At 38.6% G+C, this 20,081-nt stretch overlaps 1 non-coding gene across 1 annotated transcript; it reads left to right on the forward strand.

The window, feature by feature from the left end:
• The first annotated feature begins 18,481 nt into the window (after window positions 1–18,481).
• LOC112699783 (small nucleolar RNA R71) lies at window positions 18,482–18,589 on the forward strand. Its single transcript, XR_003152721.1, has one exon. It is a non-coding gene; the product is annotated as a small nucleolar RNA R71 (small nucleolar RNA).
• Window positions 18,590–20,081: the final 1,492 nt, after the last annotated feature.

Below are 20,081 nucleotides of genomic sequence, written 5' to 3' on the forward strand. Positions count from 1 at the left end.
ATCTGACAAATCATGAATTTGATTCTTGAAGCAAGAAAAAGCATTGAAAAAATTTTTTACCAGGAATCATTGGATTAAGAAAAGGATCCAAGGCTTTGAGCATCAGTGGATAGGAGGGCCCAAGGAAATAGTTCCAGGCCTAAGCGGCTAAACCAAGCTGTCCCTAACCATGTGCTTGTGTCATGAAGGTCCAAGTGAAAAGCTTGAGACTGAGTGGTTAAACTCGTGATCCAAAGCAAAAAGAGTGTGCTTAAGAGCTCTGGACACCTCTAACTGGGGACTCTAGCAAAGCTGAGTCACAATCTAAAAAGGTTCACCCAGTCATGTGTCTGTGGCATTTGTGTATCCGGTGGTAATACTGGAAAACAAAGTGCTTAGGGCCACGGCCAAGACTCATAAAAGTAGCTGTGTTCAAGAATCAACATACTTAACTAGGAAAATCAATAATACTATCTGAATTCTGAGTTCCTATGGATGCCAATCATTCTGAATTTCAAAGGATAAAGTGAGATGCCAAAACTATTCAGAAACAAAAAGCTACTAGCCCCGCTCATCTAAATTAGAATCTGAGCCTCACTTAAAACTCGGAGATTTTATTACTCCTTAAATTCTTTTTATCCTATTTTGTTCATCTAGTTGCTTGGGGACAAGCAACAGTTTAAGTTTGGTGTTGTGATGAGCGGATATTTTATACACTTTTTGGGGGTAATTTCATGTAGATTTTAGTATGTTTTAATTAGTTTTTAGTAAAATATTATTAGTTCTTAGGCAAAAATCATATTTCTGGACTTTACTATGAGTTTGTGTGTTTTTCTGTGATTTCAGGTATTTTCTGGCTGAAATTGAGGGAGCTGAGCAAAAATCTGAGTTAGGCTGAAAAAGGACTGCTGATGCTGTTGGATCCTGACCTCCCTACACTCGAAATGGATTTTCTGGAGCTACAGAAGTCCAATTGGCGCGCTCTCAATGGCGTTGGAAAGTAGACATCCAAGGCTTTCCAGAAATATATAATAGTTCATACTTTGAGCGAAGATAGATAACGTAAACTGGCGTTCAACGCCAGTATCATGCTGCTGTCTGGCGTCCAGCGCCAGAAACAGGTTACAAGTTGGAGTTCAACGCCAGAAACAGGTTACTTTTCGCCACGCTTTTTGAGCTACCGCCACGCTTTTGAAAGGGTGACCTATCAAAGGGTGGCGGTTGGTTTAGAAGCGTGGCCATAGGGAAAGATATGGCCATGCCTTAGAAGCGTGGCGATAGGGAGAGATACGGCGACGCTTTGGAAGCGTGGCGATAACAAAGATATACAGCCATGCTTTAAAAGCGTGGCGAAAGCCTTGTTAAATTAAAAAAAATAATATTTATTTTCCTTACTTGATCTTCATTACTACACAATATAAATTTTCAATCCTTTTTTATTACCAAACCTACAAATATAGTATGCAATTTTTATTACAAGACAAATCAAACAATAGTTAGTGACATATATAATTTACTATAATTGTTTTATACATTAAAAAACTAATACTCAAATACAAAATAAATCTCGAGTTCAAATTCCAAAACTAAAAACCGAAGAAAAATACAAAAACAATACAAGTTAGAACTGCTCATAGTATATCAAATTACACTAATAGAGATGATCATCAACCTAAATACTTGGTAAAAGATCAGAATCAACCTAAAACTGCTCCACTTTGTGCACGTTCAAGTAATCCATTCTAATACTAGCCTGCAGCAAAATATCAAGAACAAATTGAACCAATAAAAACGATATATAATGATTTATAATGCTGTATCTCTAACTCATAATGATCAAGTGTCATTATCTTTTTAATATAATCTTCAAACTTCAGAAATAAACATGATTGGTTGAGATATTGATGGTGCAATGTGCTCAGATTAAGTGTATTATGAACCTATGTGCTCCATAAGAGTTGCAACCCCATCGCAAAAATGTAGCAGTTCCATCTCTTTCTATTAGAAATTTAGAACTAGCTAGCTCAATTTCTTTGTATCATAATGAATAATGAATATCAATTATCTTTTCTTTTTGTATGTGAAGTAATGAATATGATGCACATCAAAGATAGTTATAAATAACTAAGATATTAATAGAAACACAAAATCGAGACTATGTTATAAATAACTCCTAAATCAAACAAATACGCAGATACAAGATCCTCACAAAGTCAAAATAGTATATCTAATAGTACTATAGTAGAGAAGTAAAGAAGACTTAGATTACTAGCTCAACTTGTTTGGAGGCCCCAAAATCTGCAAGTTTAATGCAACCTTTATTATCTACAAGAATATTGGCCCCCTGAAATTGATTACAATTGAACATTAGTAACTCAAAAAAGGAGATCTGACATGCTAATGAATGATACTACAAGAAAAATCACATTATTATTATTATTATTATCAAACTTTGGTGTCAGGATTCAGAACGTTCAAGACACAACTCAAAATAAGAAAGAATCATCAACAGAAGCAATTGTTTATTAAACAGCAGCAGTAAATAGCATGTTTCTGAGGTTCAAGCAAGTAGCAAACAGAATTCATATGACTTAACCAGTTCCACAAACTGAAATCATTGCAGTTCATATAATATGGACCAAGCAACAAGCAAAGCAGCACTCAGCAACAACAAACCAAGAAAAATTAATGAAACAGTAACACTTTCACAGCATCTATTTTGGACAATGAAAAAAAATACAATAAACAGCAATCACAAGTCCAGAATTCAACACCAAAACAGCACAATAAACAAGTTCATTCAGGGCAACATTCAGAGGAAAGAAAAATTCATTCCGAACAGCAGCAGTAAACAAAATAAAACCTACATCCACTAACCAGTCCAGATTCTCTAACCACCTAATTCAACTAAACTAAATTAGTTGAACTAAACAAGCTAAACAGAATGAGTTAAACCAGATTAAATGAGATGAAAGGGGAACCTGGGAAGTAGGGAATTGGAACAGGGGAAAGAAAGGGAAAGATTGATGATGATAAGTGAATGGCCGGAGCAACACGGTGGCGGCCTAGTGGTGGCGCTGGGGTAGCGACAGTGGCAGAGGGTGGGTGCACAGTAAAACAGGGTCTAGTAGTGGCTCTGGGCTCGCGGAGAAACACTGGACATCGGGCAACCATCATTGTAAAGATTAAAATGCAAATCAGAAGACATCAAACAAAAATATCCCTGAGTTCACGTCAGTAATAGTTAGTCTTCCAAACTGACGACATTTCTTGGATTCAATATTTACAAATTGCCTAAAGATCAAACCCATAAAAGAATTGCTGCATTTAAAGAGAGGAAATTACAATATTGGACCTACCCAAAAGCTTCAACATATTTGAATTCTTTTGGAATGTATCTTCTAGCTTTCTCTGCCTTCACAAGATGGAGTTAATACAAGGCACTGATAAACAAAGAAACAGAATAGTTAATTAAAGAAACAATTCCCATTTCTCACAAATTAAAGTTGAACATACATAAACAACACTTAGAGAAAGATTCATTGTTACAATTTTGCAGACTTAATGAATTACCTTCCTCTAAATACCCATGTGATGTCTTGTAAAGCCACCAAAGTTGTTTCCAACTTGTCAAGGCCAGCCTGGTTTGCAAAGATAAACACCGGCACTGACTACGATCCAGACAGAGAATCATATATATCTTAAATTAAAGGCTTTCATGGAAATGATGAACTCTACTATGAACAAAACATCTGCCATACCTTCAAAGAACAGCACAAAATGGCATCCTGATGATGCCACAAATATTTAAGCACTGACTCACCAATGAGAGAATCAAATTTCAGCAACTCTGCCCCCAAATAATAACTGTTATTAGAAGAAAAAAGAACACAAAAGTGAAGGGCATCATTAGATACTTTTCAAGAATGAATATTCAAGAATAAAGCTTGAACACAATACAACAGATGCAGACTTGCCTATAACTGCAGCAGATCCAGTTGGCTAGTGTAAGAGACTCTGGAGAACCAGGAGAGAGTTTTGAGCCAACTGCCGGGTTTATACCAGATGGAGAAATTGCCATGGCAACCCTCTGCACAGAAGGAAGAAAAAAGAAGGCAATTGAAGAACAGAATGAAAGAATGGTAGCATCTCTTGTTTGTTTCTAGATTATATGGTTCAGTAAAAAATTATAACCAACTCACATCATCCATATAAGAAGGCAGAACCTAAGGTATAAAATATAAGCATTTCATTTCCTAGTACTGTTTTACCATTTTGTCCTAAATCTTTGAATCTATCTATTCTGCCATTCCAGAAGCCATCTTGTAGAAAAAGCAACAAAAATAAGGGAATCCATACCTGATATTCAAGTAATGGTTTGACACACTTTGGTTTGCAAGAGCCTTCGAGGTATCTCTTTTGATCAACGGGTTCGTCGTCAGCCCTAAGTGCAGGTCAATAAATAAGAAAACAACAAATTAACATAGGATTAGATCCATGGGAGAAATCAAGTACAAAGAGAACAGATCTGACTGAGGAGACTTACATTGCAGTTAGCGTTGGGAGCAGAGAGAGAGACGACACTGACGATGCAGAGGAGATCGGCGAGGAGGGCGACCCTAGTGACGAGGGGGAGACGAGGCAGAGGGGAGGCTAATGGCGCAGCGAGGACGGTGCTGGTGACGGCGGGGATCTGAGCTCTTCCAGGGTTGAGAGATGGGAGTTAAGAGCTCTGGACACCTCTAACTGGGGACTCTAGCAAAGCTGAGTCACAATCTAAAAAGGTTCACCCAGTCATGTGTCTGTGGCATTTGTGTATCCGGTGGTAATACTGGAAAACAAAGTGCTTAGGGCCACGGCCAAGACTCATAAAAGTAGCTGTGTTCAAGAATCAACATACTTAACTAGGAAAATCAATAATACTATCTGAATTCTGAGTTCCTATGGATGCCAATCATTCTGAATTTCAAAGGATAAAGTGAGATGCCAAAACTATTCAGAAACAAAAAGCTACTAGCCCCGCTCATCTAAATTAGAATCTGAGCCTCACTTAAAACTCGGAGATTTTATTACTCCTTAAATTCTTTTTATCCTATTTTGTTCATCTAGTTGCTTGGGGACAAGCAACAGTTTAAGTTTGGTGTTGTGATGAGCGGATATTTTATACACTTTTTGGGGGTAATTTCATGTAGATTTTAGTATGTTTTAATTAGTTTTTAGTAAAATATTATTAGTTCTTAGGCAAAAATCATATTTCTGGACTTTACTATGAGTTTGTGTGTTTTTCTGTGATTTCAGGTATTTTCTGGCTGAAATTGAGGGAGCTGAGCAAAAATCTGAGTTAGGCTGAAAAAGGACTGCTGATGCTGTTGGATCCTGACCTCCCTACACTCGAAATGGATTTTCTGGAGCTACAGAAGTCCAATTGGCGCGCTCTCAATGGCGTTGGAAAGTAGACATCCAAGGCTTTCCAGAAATATATAATAGTTCATACTTTGAGCGAAGATAGATAACGTAAACTGGCGTTCAACGCCAGTATCATGCTGCTGTCTGGCGTCCAGCGCCAGAAACAGGTTACAAGTTGGAGTTCAACGCCAGAAACAGGTTACTTTTCGCCACGCTTTTTGAGCTACCGCCACGCTTTTGAAAGGGTGACCTATCAAAGGGTGGCGGTTGGTTTAGAAGCGTGGCCATAGGGAAAGATATGGCCATGCCTTAGAAGCGTGGCGATAGGGAGAGATACGGCGACGCTTTGGAAGCGTGGCGATAACAAAGATATACAGCCATGCTTTAAAAGCGTGGCGAAAGCCTTGTTAAATTAAAAAAAATAATATTTATTTTCCTTACTTGATCTTCATTACTACACAATATAAATTTTCAATCCTTTTTTATTACCAAACCTACAAATATAGTATGCAATTTTTATTACAAGACAAATCAAACAATAGTTAGTGACATATATAATTTACTATAATTGTTTTATACATTAAAAAACTAATACTCAAATACAAAATAAATCTCGAGTTCAAATTCCAAAACTAAAAACCGAAGAAAAATACAAAAACAATACAAGTTAGAACTGCTCATAGTATATCAAATTACACTAATAGAGATGATCATCAACCTAAATACTTGGTAAAAGATCAGAATCAACCTAAAACTGCTCCACTTTGTGCACGTTCAAGTAATCCATTCTAATACTAGCCTGCAGCAAAATATCAAGAACAAATTGAACCAATAAAAACGATATATAATGATTTATAATGCTGTATCTCTAACTCATAATGATCAAGTGTCATTATCTTTTTAATATAATCTTCAAACTTCAGAAATAAACATGATTGGTTGAGATATTGATGGTGCAATGTGCTCAGATTAAGTGTATTATGAACCTATGTGCTCCATAAGAGTTGCAACCCCATCGCAAAAATGTAGCAGTTCCATCTCTTTCTATTAGAAATTTAGAACTAGCTAGCTCAATTTCTTTGTATCATAATGAATAATGAATATCAATTATCTTTTCTTTTTGTATGTGAAGTAATGAATATGATGCACATCAAAGATAGTTATAAATAACTAAGATATTAATAAAAACACAAAATCGAGACTATGTTATAAATAACTCCTAAATCAAACAAATACGCAGATACAAGATCCTCACAAAGTCAAAATAGTATATCTAATAGTACTATAGTAGAGAAGTAAAGAAGACTTAGATTACTAGCTCAACTTGTTTGGAGGCCCCAAAATCTGCAAGTTTAATGCAACCTTTATTATCTACAAGAATATTGGCCCCCTGAAATTGATTACAATTGAACATTAGTAACTCAAAAAAGGAGATCTGACATGCTAATGAATGATACTACAAGAAAAATCACATTATTATTATTATTATTATCAAACTTTGGTGTCAGGATTCAGAACGTTCAAGACACAACTCAAAATAAGAAAGAATCATCAACAGAAGCAATTGTTTATTAAACAGCAGCAGTAAATAGCATGTTTCTGAGGTTCAAGCAAGTAGCAAACAGAATTCATATGACTTAACCAGTTCCACAAACTGAAATCATTGCAGTTCATATAATATGGACCAAGCAACAAGCAAAGCAGCACTCAGCAACAACAAACCAAGAAAAATTAATGAAACAGTAACACTTTCACAGCATCTATTTTGGACAATGAAAAAAAATACAATAAACAGCAATCACAAGTCCAGAATTCAACACCAAAACAGCACAATAAACAAGTTCATTCAGGGCAACATTCAGAGGAAAGAAAAATTCATTCCGAACAGCAGCAGTAAACAAAATAAAACCTACATCCACTAACCAGTCCAGATTCTCTAACCACCTAATTCAACTAAACTAAATTAGTTGAACTAAACAAGCTAAACAGAATGAGTTAAACCAGATTAAATGAGATGAAAGGGGAACCTGGGAAGTAGGGAATTGGAACAGGGGAAAGAAAGGGAAAGATTGATGATGATAAGTGAATGGCCGGAGCAACACGGTGGCGGCCTAGTGGTGGCGCTGGGGTAGCGACAGTGGCAGAGGGTGGGTGCACAGTAAAACAGGGTCTAGTAGTGGCTCTGGGCTCGCGGAGAAACACTGGACATCGGGCAACCATCATTGTAAAGATTAAAATGCAAATCAGAAGACATCAAACAAAAATATCCCTGAGTTCACGTCAGTAATAGTTAGTCTTCCAAACTGACGACATTTCTTGGATTCAATATTTACAAATTGCCTAAAGATCAAACCCATAAAAGAATTGCTGCATTTAAAGAGAGGAAATTACAATATTGGACCTACCCAAAAGCTTCAACATATTTGAATTCTTTTGGAATGTATCTTCTAGCTTTCTCTGCCTTCACAAGATGGAGTTAATACAAGGCACTGATAAACAAAGAAACAGAATAGTTAATTAAAGAAACAATTCCCATTTCTCACAAATTAAAGTTGAACATACATAAACAACACTTAGAGAAAGATTCATTGTTACAATTTTGCAGACTTAATGAATTACCTTCCTCTAAATACCCATGTGATGTCTTGTAAAGCCACCAAAGTTGTTTCCAACTTGTCAAGGCCAGCCTGGTTTGCAAAGATAAACACCGGCACTGACTACGATCCAGACAGAGAATCATATATATCTTAAATTAAAGGCTTTCATGGAAATGATGAACTCTACTATGAACAAAACATCTGCCATACCTTCAAAGAACAGCACAAAATGGCATCCTGATGATGCCACAAATATTTAAGCACTGACTCACCAATGAGAGAATCAAATTTCAGCAACTCTGCCCCCAAATAATAACTGTTATTAGAAGAAAAAAGAACACAAAAGTGAAGGGCATCATTAGATACTTTTCAAGAATGAATATTCAAGAATAAAGCTTGAACACAATACAACAGATGCAGACTTGCCTATAACTGCAGCAGATCCAGTTGGCTAGTGTAAGAGACTCTGGAGAACCAGGAGAGAGTTTTGAGCCAACTGCCGGGTTTATACCAGATGGAGAAATTGCCATGGCAACCCTCTGCACAGAAGGAAGAAAAAAGAAGGCAATTGAAGAACAGAATGAAAGAATGGTAGCATCTCTTGTTTGTTTCTAGATTATATGGTTCAGTAAAAAATTATAACCAACTCACATCATCCATATAAGAAGGCAGAACCTAAGGTATAAAATATAAGCATTTCATTTCCTAGTACTGTTTTACCATTTTGTCCTAAATCTTTGAATCTATCTATTCTGCCATTCCAGAAGCCATCTTGTAGAAAAAGCAACAAAAATAAGGGAATCCATACCTGATATTCAAGTAATGGTTTGACACACTTTGGTTTGCAAGAGCCTTCGAGGTATCTCTTTTGATCAACGGGTTCGTCGTCAGCCCTAAGTGCAGGTCAATAAATAAGAAAACAACAAATTAACATAGGATTAGATCCATGGGAGAAATCAAGTACAAAGAGAACAGATCTGACTGAGGAGACTTACATTGCAGTTAGCGTTGGGAGCAGAGAGAGAGACGACACTGACGATGCAGAGGAGATCGGCGAGGAGGGCGACCCTAGTGACGAGGGGGAGACGAGGCAGAGGGGAGGCTAATGGCGCAGCGAGGACGGTGCTGGTGACGGCGGGGATCTGAGCTCTTCCAGGGTTGAGAGATGGGAGTTGAGCGTGACAGCGTAAGATCGAGTTGAGAGTGAGAGAGTAGTCCCGAAGCTTTCTTTGGGCTTATTAGAGTTTGGTGAAGAGATCATACCTTTGGAATCGGAGGGCTTGGAGGAGAAGAGAGCGTCGCGGATACCTTGCCGTCGCCCATGTTTGGTGGAGCTTGAAGGTGAACAGAGAGATGAAAAGTATGAAGAAGAAGATGAAGATTAAGAAGATGAAGAAGATGAAGAGTATGAAGAGTATGAACAGTGACAAGGGCGAAGGGCGAAGGAGCTCTTCCAGGCGAGTGTGGTTTCGAAGGGAAAAGAAGATTAGGGTTAGTGTCTAACGGGTTGCAGGCCGGGTTGCGGGTCGGGTTGGTGTCAATGGGTTGGGGACCCTCTTGCCACGCTTTTACAACGTAACTGTTTCTCTCTACGGCCACGCTTTCGAAGCGTGGCAGAAAAAACCTTTTGGCCACGCTTTTAAAGCGTGCCAGAAGAGGACCAGGATATGGCCACGTTTTCCAAGCGTGGCCTTAATGAAACCCTTTCACCACGCTTTTAAAACGTCCTTGTTGCTCTCTATGGCCATGCTTTTGAAGCGTGGCAGTTTTAAAACGTGGCCGTTTCTCTAATCAATTGTCACCCTTATAAAAGCGTGGCCGTTGATCCTTTTCGCCACGCTTTTGAAGCGTAGCAAAAAAAAAGGTGGCCAAATCTCTAATCTATCGCCACCCTCATCAAAGCGTGGCCATTGACCACTTTTGGCCACGCTTTTAAAGCGTGGCAAGAAAAAAGCGTGGCCATAGGCCTTTTTTCTTATAGTGGAAGCTTAAGTCTCAGCCCCAACACACACCAAGTGGGCCCTAGAAGTGGATTTCTGCACCATCTATCATAGTTTACTCATTTTTTGTAAACCTAGGTTACTAGTTTACTATTTAAACAACTTTTAAAGATTAACTCTGTATCTCATGACATTTTCAGATCTGAATTATATACACTTTGACGGCATGAGTCTATAAACTCCATTGTTGGGGGTGAGGAGCTCTGCAGCGTCTCAATGAATTAATGCAACTGTTTCTATTTCATTCAAACGTGTGTGTGTTCCTATCTAAGATGTTCATTCGCGCTTAATTGTGAAGGAGGTGATGATCCGTGACACTCATCACTTTTCTCAATCCATGAACGTGTACCTGACAAACACCTCCGTTCTACATCAGATTGAATGAGCATCTCTTAGCTTCCTTAATCAGAATCTTCGTGGTATAAGCTAGAACTGATGGCGGCCATTCTTGAGGATCCGGAAAGTCTAAACCTTGTCTGTGGTATTCCGAGTAGGATTCAAGGATTGAATGGCTGTGACGAGCTTCAAACTCACGATTGCTGGGCGTGATGACAAACGCAAAAGGATTAATAGATCCTATTCCAACATGATCGAGAATCAACAGCTGATTAGCCGTGCTGTGACAGAGCATCTGGACCGTTTTCACTAAGAGGATGGGAAGTAGCCACTAACAATGGTGATACCCTACATACAGCTTGCCATGGATGGAACTTTACAAACAATTGAGTTGAATATTACATTGCAGAAATTCAGAGGACAAAGCATCTCCAAAATTCCAACATATTCTTCATTAATAAAGTAACAATTCCTTATTCCAAACACTTTTACTTCTTACAATTAAATCCAAATAATCTTATTGGCATCCTGACTAAGATTAATAAAATAAACGTAGTTTGCTTCAAACTAATAATCTCCGTGGGATCGACCCTTACTCACGTAAGGTATTACTTGGACGACCCAGTGCACTTGCTGGTTAGTTGTACGGATTACAAATTTGTGCACCAGGGACTACACTGCCAGAGAGGAGTCATGAAGAGCCAAGCTCAAAAGAAGACATTCCAGTTGAAAGCACTGTGGAGGTAGAGGACGCTGAAGAAGAGGATGCAGTACAAGACATGGTTGAAGAGGAAGCAGCTCAACTAAGGAATGGAGAACCAAGGGATGCAGAAGCTACAAGAGACGCCATTCCTATTCCATTTCCACACCTTGCTAGGAAGCCCAAAAAGTAGATGGAGCTAGACCCCAAGATGGTAGAGATCTTCAAAAAGGTTGAGGTAACTATTCCCCTTTTTGATGCTATTCACCAGGTATATAAATATGCTAAGTTTCTAAAAGATTTATGCATGAATAAAGATAAAATACATGATTTAGAAACTATTCCTCTAGGTAGCTCTATTTCTACTTTAATGGGTGCCATACCGAAAAAATATGGGGATCTAGGTCCATGCATGGTTACTTGTACTATTGATGGTGTACAATTTTCTGACTGCATGTGTGATTTAGGTGCGTGTGTAAGTATTATGCCATTATCTATATATTATTCTTTGAGGCTCCCTCCCTTAAAAAGGTCAGCAGCACGTTTTGTTTTGGCAGATAAGATCATTATCTCAGTGGCTGGAATTGCTGAGGACGTACTGGTGAGCATTATAGAATTGACATTTTCTATTGACTTCTACATTTTGGAGATGCCCCCTAATGACTCAGGAAGACCATCATCCATACTGCTTGGAAGGCCATTTCTGAAGACTTCAAGGTTCAAATTAGATGCCTTCTCAGGAACTTACTCTCTTAAGATAGATGGCAGAACAGTAAGCTTCAACCTAGATGAAGCTATGAAGTACCCACCGGAAGATCACTCCATCTTCCAGTATGATATTATTGATGAGATTGTGGCTGAAGTCCACCAAGAAGGAGTAGAAGAGACGCACATGGAGCAAGGTGCAAGTGTGGGGAAACCTCCGGAGCTTACTAAAGATACCTTGCCACCACAAATAGATCCAAATGATCAAGTGCCTCACCATGAGCAGAAGATAGAATTGAAGCCGCTTCCACCCCCACCTCAAGTATGCTTACTAGTACACGAAATCGTGAGTTCACACTTTTCTCATAACTCTGCGCAGCTGACCAGCAAGTGTACTGGGTCGTCCAAGTAATACCTTACGTGAGTAAGGGTCGATCCCACAGAGATTGTCAGCTTGAAGCAAGCTATGGTCATCTTGTAAATCTCAGCAGACAGATTCAAATGGTTATGGGGTTTTGATAATTAAAAGACAGATAAAACATAAAATAGGATAGAGATACTTATGCAATTCATTGGTGGGAATATCAGATAAGCGTATGGAAATGCTTTGTTCCTTTTGAATCCCCGCTTTCCTACTGCCTTCATCCAGTCATGCGTACTCCTTTCCATGGCAAGCTGTATGTTGGGGGATCACCGTTGTCAATGGCTACCGTCCGTCCTCTCAGTGAAAATGGTCTAGCTGTGGGTTACGTAGTGCTAATCATCTGTCGGTTCTCACTTGTGTTGGAGTAAGATCCAATGATCATTTTGCGCACTATCACTGCACCCAGCACTCGCAAGTTTGAAGCTCGTCACAGTCATCCCATCCCAGATCCTACTCGGAATACCATAGACAAGGTTTAGACTTTCCAGATCTCAAGAATACTGCCAATTGATTCTAGCTTATACCACGAAGACTCTAATCTCACGGAATGGAAGGCTCTATTGTCAGGAGAGGCAACCATGCGTCGTGGACCAGGAGGCCAAGAGATACACACTTAAGCTATTGCAAATAGAATGGAAGTGGTTGTCAGGCACGCGTTCATAAGTGAGAATGATGATGAGCGTCACAGATCATCATATTCATCAGATTGAAGTACTACTGAATATCTTAGAATAAGAATAAGCTTGAATTGAATAGAAGAACAATAGTACTTTGCATTAATTCATGAGGAATAGCAGAGCTCCACACCTTAATCTATGAGATGTAGAAACTCCACCGTTGAAAATACATAAGTGATGAAGGTCCAGGCATGGCTGAATGGCCAGCCCCCTAAACGTGATCAAGAGATCAATAGTGATACAAAGATAGTCTCCAAAATGATCTAAAGATCTCCCAATATGAAAATACAATAGTAAAGGGTCCTATTTATAATGACTAGTTACCTAGGGTTTATAGAGATACGTAAATGATGCAGAAATCCACTTCTGGGGCCCACTTGGTGTGTGCTTGGGCTGAGCATTGAAGCTTCCACGTGCATAGGCTTTTCTTGGAGTTAAACGCCAGCTCTGGTGCCAGTTTAGGCATTTAACTCCAGCTTTTATGCCAGTTCTAGCGTTTAACGCCAGAAAAGGGTAGAAAGTTGGCATTAAAATGCCAGTTTGCGTTATCAAAACTCGAACAAAGTATAGACTATTATATGTTGCTGAAAAGCCCAAGATGTCTACTTTCCAACGCAATTAAGAGTGCGCCAATTAGGCTTCTATAGCTCCAGCAAATCCATTTCGAGTGCAGAAAGGTCAGAATCCAACAGCATCTGCAGTCCTTTTTCAGTCTTTGAATCAGATTTTTGCTCAGGTCCCTCAATTTCAGCCAGAAAATACCTGAAATCATAGAAAAACATACAAACTCATAGTAAAGTCTAGAAATGTGATTTTTGCATAAAAACTAATAATGATATACTAAAAACTACCTAAAAATAATGCCAAAAAGCGTATAAATTATCCGCTCATCACAACACCAAACTTAAATTGTTGCTTGTCCCCAAGCAACTGAAAACAAAATAAAATAAAAAGAAGAGAATATACATTGAATTCCAAAATATCAATGAAGCTTAGCTCTAATTAGATGAGCGGGACTAGTAGCTTTTTGCTTCTGAACAGTTTTGGCATCTCACTTTATCCTTTGAAGTTTAGAATGATTGGCATCCATTAGGAACCCAGAATTTAGATAGTGTTATTAATTCTCCTAGTTCAGAATGTTGATTCTTGAACACAGCTACTTATGAGACTTGGCCGTGACCCTAAGCATCTTGTTTTCCAGTATTACCACCGGATACATAAATGCCATAGACACATATCTGGGTGAACCTTTTCAGATTGTGACTCAACTTTGCTAGAGTCCCCAGTTAGAAGTGTCTAGAGTTCTTAAGCACACTCTTTTGCTTTAGATCACGACTTTAACCACTCAGTCTCAAGCTTTTCACTTGGACCTTCATGACACAAGCACATGGTTAGGGACAACTTGGTTTAGCCGCTTAGGCCAGGATTTTATTCCTTTGGGCCCTCCTATCCATTAATGCTCAAAGCCTTGGATCCCTTTTACCCTTGTCTTTTGGTTTAAAGGGCTATCGGCTTTTTTTGCTTGCTTTTTCTTTTTCTTTCTTTTTCTTTTTCGCCATTTTTTTTTTCGCAAGCTTTGTTATTCACTACTTTTTTCTTGCTTCAAGAATCAATTTTATGATTTTTTCAGATTATCAATAACATTTCTCTTTTTTCATCATTCTTTCAAGAGCCAATAATTTTAACATTCATAAACTTCACTATCAAAATTATGCACTTTTCAAGCATTCATTCAGAAAATAAAAAGTATTGCCACCACATCAAAATAATCAAACTAATTTCAAGATAAATTTCGAAATTCAATTACTTCTTGTTCTTTTGTAATTAGGCACATTTTTCATTTAAGAAAAGTGAAGGATTCATAGGATATTCATAGCCTTAAGACATAGATACTAGACACTAATGATCATGTAATGAAGACACAAACATAGATAACACGTAGAGAATAAAAATCGAAAAACAGAAAGATAAGAACAAGCTAGTTCTTCATCTTGAAGATCCAATGGAACGCTTGAGCTCCTCTATGTCTCTTCCTTGCCTTTGTTGCTCTTCCCTCATGGCTATTTGATCCTCTCTAATTTCATGGAGAATAATGGAGTGCTCTTGGTGCTCTATCCTTAGTTGCTCCATATTGGAACTCGAATCTCCCAAAGAGGTATTGAGTTTCTCCCAATAGTTATGTAGAGGAAAATGCATCCCTTGAGGCATCTCAGGGATTTTTTGATGAGGGATTTCCTCATGCTCTTATTGAGGTCCATGAGTAGGCTCTCTTATTTGCTCTATCCTCTTTCTAGTGACGGGCTTATCCTCTTCAATGAGGATGTCTTCCTCTATGACAATTCCAGCTAAATTGCATAGGTGACAGATGAGATGAGGGAAGGCTAACCTTGCCAAAGTGGAGGTCTTGTCAGCCACCTTGTAGAGTTCTAGAGATATGACCTCATGAACTTCTACTTCCTCTCCAATCATGATGCTATGGATCATGATAGCCCGATCTACAATCACTTCGGATCAGTTGCTAGTAGGAATGATGGAGCGTTGGATGAATTCCAACCATCCTCTAGCCACAAGTTTAAGGTCATGCCTTCTCAATTGAACCGGCTTGTCTTTGGAGTCTCTTTTCCACTGAGCTCCTTCCACACATATGTCCATGAGGACTTGGTCCAACCTTTGATCAAATTTGACCCTTCTAGTGTAGGGGCATGCATCTCCTTGCATCATTGGCAAGTTGAGTGCCAACCTTACATTTTTCGGACTGAAATCTAAGTATTTCCCCCAAACCATTATAAGCCAATTCTTTGGGTTTTGGTTCACACTTTGATCATGGTTCTTGGTGATCCATGCATTAGCATAGAACTCTTGAACCATTAAGATTCTGACTTGTTGAATGGGGTTGGTGAGAACTTCCTAACCTCTTCTTCGAATTTCATGTAGGATCTCCGGATACTCATTCCTTTTGAGCATGAAAGGGACCTCAGGGATCACTTTCTTCTTCGCCACAACTTCATAGAAGTGGTCTTGATAGACCTTTGATATGAATCTCTCCATCTATCATGACTCGGAGGTGGAAGCTTTTGCCTTCCCTTTCCTCTTTCTAGAGGTTTCTCCGGCCTTAGGTGCCATAAATGGTTATGAAACACAAAAAGCAATGCTTTTTCCACACCAAACTTAAAAGGTTTACTCGTCCTCGAGCAAAAGAAGAAAGAAATGAGGAGAAGAAGAAGAAAATGGAGGAGATAGAGAGGTGTGAGTGGTTCGACCAAGCGGGAAGAAGTGTTTATGATGTCATGAAGGAGGGATGAGGGGTTTATATAGGAGTGGAGATAGAGGTAGGGTTCGTGTATTAGGGGTTGGGTTTGGGAGAGAAAGGATGTGAATTTGAATGTTGAGGTAGGTGGGTTTTTTGGGGAAGAGTGGATAGATGTGAGTGGTGAAGAGGTGATGGGGAGGAGAGATGGAGGTGATTGGTGAAGGGTGTTTGGGGAAGGGTGTTATTGGAATGTGTGAAGAAGAGAGAGAGTGAGTTGAGGTAGGTGGGGATCCTGTGGGGTCCACAAATCTTGAGGTGTCAAGGATTTCTCATCCCTGCACCATTCTGGCGTGTAAACGCCCTCTGAGTGCTAATCCTGGCTTTAAACGCCAGGTTGCTGCCCATTTCTGGAGTTTAAACCCCAGGCTGCTACCCATTTCTAGCGTTAAATGCCAGTTTTTCTTCCCTTTCTAGTGTTTAAACGTTAGTTTGGTGTCCATTTCTGGCATTAAACGCCCAGAATCGTGCCAGACTGGGCGTTTAACACCCATTCTGGTACCCTTACTGGCATTTAAATGCCAGTAAGCTCCTCCTCCAGGGTGTGCTATTTTTAATGCTGTTTTTGAATTTGCTTTGATTTTTGCAATTGTTTTTGTGACTCCACATGATCATCAACCTAAAGAAAACATATAATAACAATGGAAAATGGAAATTTAACATAGATAAATAAAAATTTGGTTGCCTCCCAACAAGCGCTTCTTTAATGTCAATAGCTTGACAGTGAGCTCTCATGGAGCCTCACAGATACTCAGAGCATGATGATGGCCTCTCAACAACAAACTTAGAGTTTGAATGTGGGGGTTCTGTTTGACTCTGTATTGAGAGAAACTTTTCATGCTTCTTCTCTATGTGTACAGAAGGAGATCCTTGGGCCTTAAACACAAGGTAGTCCTCATTCACTTGAAGGACCAACTCTCCTCTGTCAACATCAATCACAACTTTTGTTGTGGCTAGGAAGAGTCTACCAAGGATGATGGATTCATCCTTATTCTTCCCAATGCCCAGGATTATGAAGTCAGTAATGATGTAAAGTTGCTCAACCTTGACTAAAACATCCTCTACAAGTCCATAAGCATATTTTATAGATTTGTCTGCCATCTCTAGTGAGATTCTTGCAGCTTGTACCTCAAAGATTCCCAGTTTCTCCATTACAGAGAGTGGCATGAGGTTTATGCCTGACTCCAGGTCACACAGAGCCTTCTCAAAGGTCATGGTAGCTATGGACAGGGTATTAAGAATTTTCTGGGATCCGGTTTCTTCTGAGGTAATGTCTGCCTAATCAAGTCATTCAATTCATTGGTGAGCAAGGGAGGTTCATCCTCCCAAGTCTCATTACTAAATAACTTGGCATTCAGCTTCATGATTGCTCTTCAGTAATATCTTCATCCTCTTCAGAGGAAAAATACTCATCAGAGCTCATAAATGACAAAAGTAGGTTCAATGAAATCTCTATGGTCTCTGTATGAGCCTCAGATTCCCTTGGTTCCTCAAAGGGGAGCTCCTTTTCGTTCAGAGGACATCCTATGAGGTTTTTCTCACTGGGAATCACGTCCTCCTCACTCTCTCCAGGTTTGGCCATGTTGGTCATGGTTTTGGCCTTGCACTCTCTCTTGGAATTTTCTTCTGTATTGCTTGGGAGAGTGCTAGGAGGAGTTTCAGTAATCTTTTTACTCAGCTGATCCACTTGTGCCTCCAAATTTCTAATGGAGGATCTTGTTTCATTCATGAAACTTAGTGTGGTCTTAGATAGATCAGAGACTATGGTTGCTAAGCCAGAACGACTCTGCTCAGAGTTTTCTGTCTGTTGTTGAGAAGATGATAGAAAAGTCTTGCTATTGCTAAACCTATTTCTTCCATCATTATTGTTGTTGAAGCCTTGTTGAGGCTTCTGTTGGTCCTTCCATGAGAGATTTGGATGATTTCTCCATGAAGGATTATAGGTGTTTCCATAGGGTTCTCCCATGTAATTCACCTCTTCCATTGCAGGGTTCTTAGGATCATAAGCTTCTTCTTCAGAAGATGCTTCTTTATTACTGCTGGATGTAGCTTGCAATCCAGTCAGATTCTGAGAGATTATATTGACTTGCTGAGTCAATAATTTGTTCTAAGCCAATATGGCATTCAGAGTATCAATCTCAAGAACTCCTTTCTTCTGAGTTGTCCCATTGTTCACAGGATTTCTTTCAGAAGTGTACATGAACGGGTTATTTGCAACTATTTCAATGAGTTCCTGGGCTTCTACAGGTGTTTTCTTCAGATGAATAGATCCGCCTGCAGAATGGTCCAATGACATCTTGGATAACTCAGACAAACCATCATAGAAGATACCTATGATGCTCTATTCTGAAAGCATGTCAGAAGGACACCTTCTGATCAATTGCTTGTATCTTTCCCAAGCTTCATAGAGGGATTCACCTTCCTTCTGTTTGAAGGTTTGAACTTCCACTCTAAGCTTACTCATCTTTTGAGGTGGAAAGAATTTAGCTAAGAAGGCATTGACCAGCTTTTCCCAAGAGTTTAGGCTGTCTCTAGGTTGTGAGTTCAACCATATATTAGCTCTGTCTCTTACAGCAAAAGGGAAAAGCATAAGTCTGTAGACCTCGGGGTCAACTCCATTGGTCTTAACAGTGTCACAGATTTGCAAAAATTTAGCCAAGAACAGATGAGGATCTTCCAATGGAAGTCCATGAAACTTGCAATTCTGTTGCATCAGAGAAACTAATTGAGGCTTAAGCTCAAAGTTGTTTGCTCCAATGGCAGGAATAGAGATGCTTCTCCCATAGAAGTCGGGAGTAGGTGCAGTAAAGTCACCAAGCACCTTCCTTGCATTGTTGTTGTTGGGTTCGGCCATGTCTATTTTGTCTGCTTCCTTTTCAAAAAAAATTTTCAGGTCCTCTTTAGAGTATTGTGCTTTAGCTGCTCTTAGCTTCCTCTTCAGAGTCCTTTCAGGTTCAGGATCAGCTTCAACAAGAATGTCTTTATCTTTGTTTTGCTCATATGAAAGAGAAGAAAACAAAGAAAGTATGGAATCCTATATGTCATAGTATAGAGATTCCTTGATGTGTCAGAGGAAAAGAAGAATAGAAAGATGAGGTAGAGAGAAGAATTGAACTTAGAGAGGGAAGGGGTCTGAATTATTAAAGGAGGATAAGTGTTAGTAATTAAATAGAAAGAGATGGGAGAGAGAGAATTTTTGAAAATTTTTAAATAAAATAAAATCAGAGTTTAAAACAATTAGTTAATTAAAAAGATTTTTGAAAAAGTTGTTAGTGGTTTTCGGAAATTGGAGAGAGAAAAGTAGTTAAGTGGTTTTGAAAAAGATAAGAAATAGTAAGTTTTGAAAAAGATTTGAAAATAATTTTGAAAAGATAAGAAGTTAGAAAAAGATTTTGAAATCAAAATTCGAAAAAGATATGATTTAAAAAGATATGATTGAAAAACAATAAAAAAAGATATGATTGAAAAAGATGTGTTTGAAAAGATATGATTGAGGAAAATTTGATTTTTTTTAAAAAGATATGATTGAAAAGATATGGTTGAAAAAGATTTGATTTTTAAAATTGATGACTTGACTAACAAGAAACTAAAAGTTATGATTCTAGAATTCAAAGATTGAACCTTTCTTAACAAGAAAGTAACAAACTTGAAATTTTTGAATCAAAACATTAATTGTTAGCAACGATTTTTGAAAATATTAAAAGAAAATGAAAAAGATTTGATTTTGAAAAAGATATGATTTATAAAAGAGGATATGAAAAAGATAAGATTTGAAAAATTAGTTTTAAAACTTGAAAAATTGAAAAAGAATTGAATTGAAAACAAAATTACCTCCTTGGTGTTATCATGGCGTTAAACGCCCATAATGGTATCTATTCTGGCATTTAACGCCCACTTGGCTACCTCCTTGGGCATTAAACGCCTAGCCAGGTACCCTGACTAGCGTTTAA

Source organism: Arachis hypogaea, chromosome 6 (assembly GCF_003086295.3).
Source record: "Arachis hypogaea cultivar Tifrunner chromosome 6, arahy.Tifrunner.gnm2.J5K5, whole genome shotgun sequence".
Classification (NCBI taxonomy): Eukaryota; Viridiplantae; Streptophyta; class Magnoliopsida; order Fabales; family Fabaceae; genus Arachis; species Arachis hypogaea.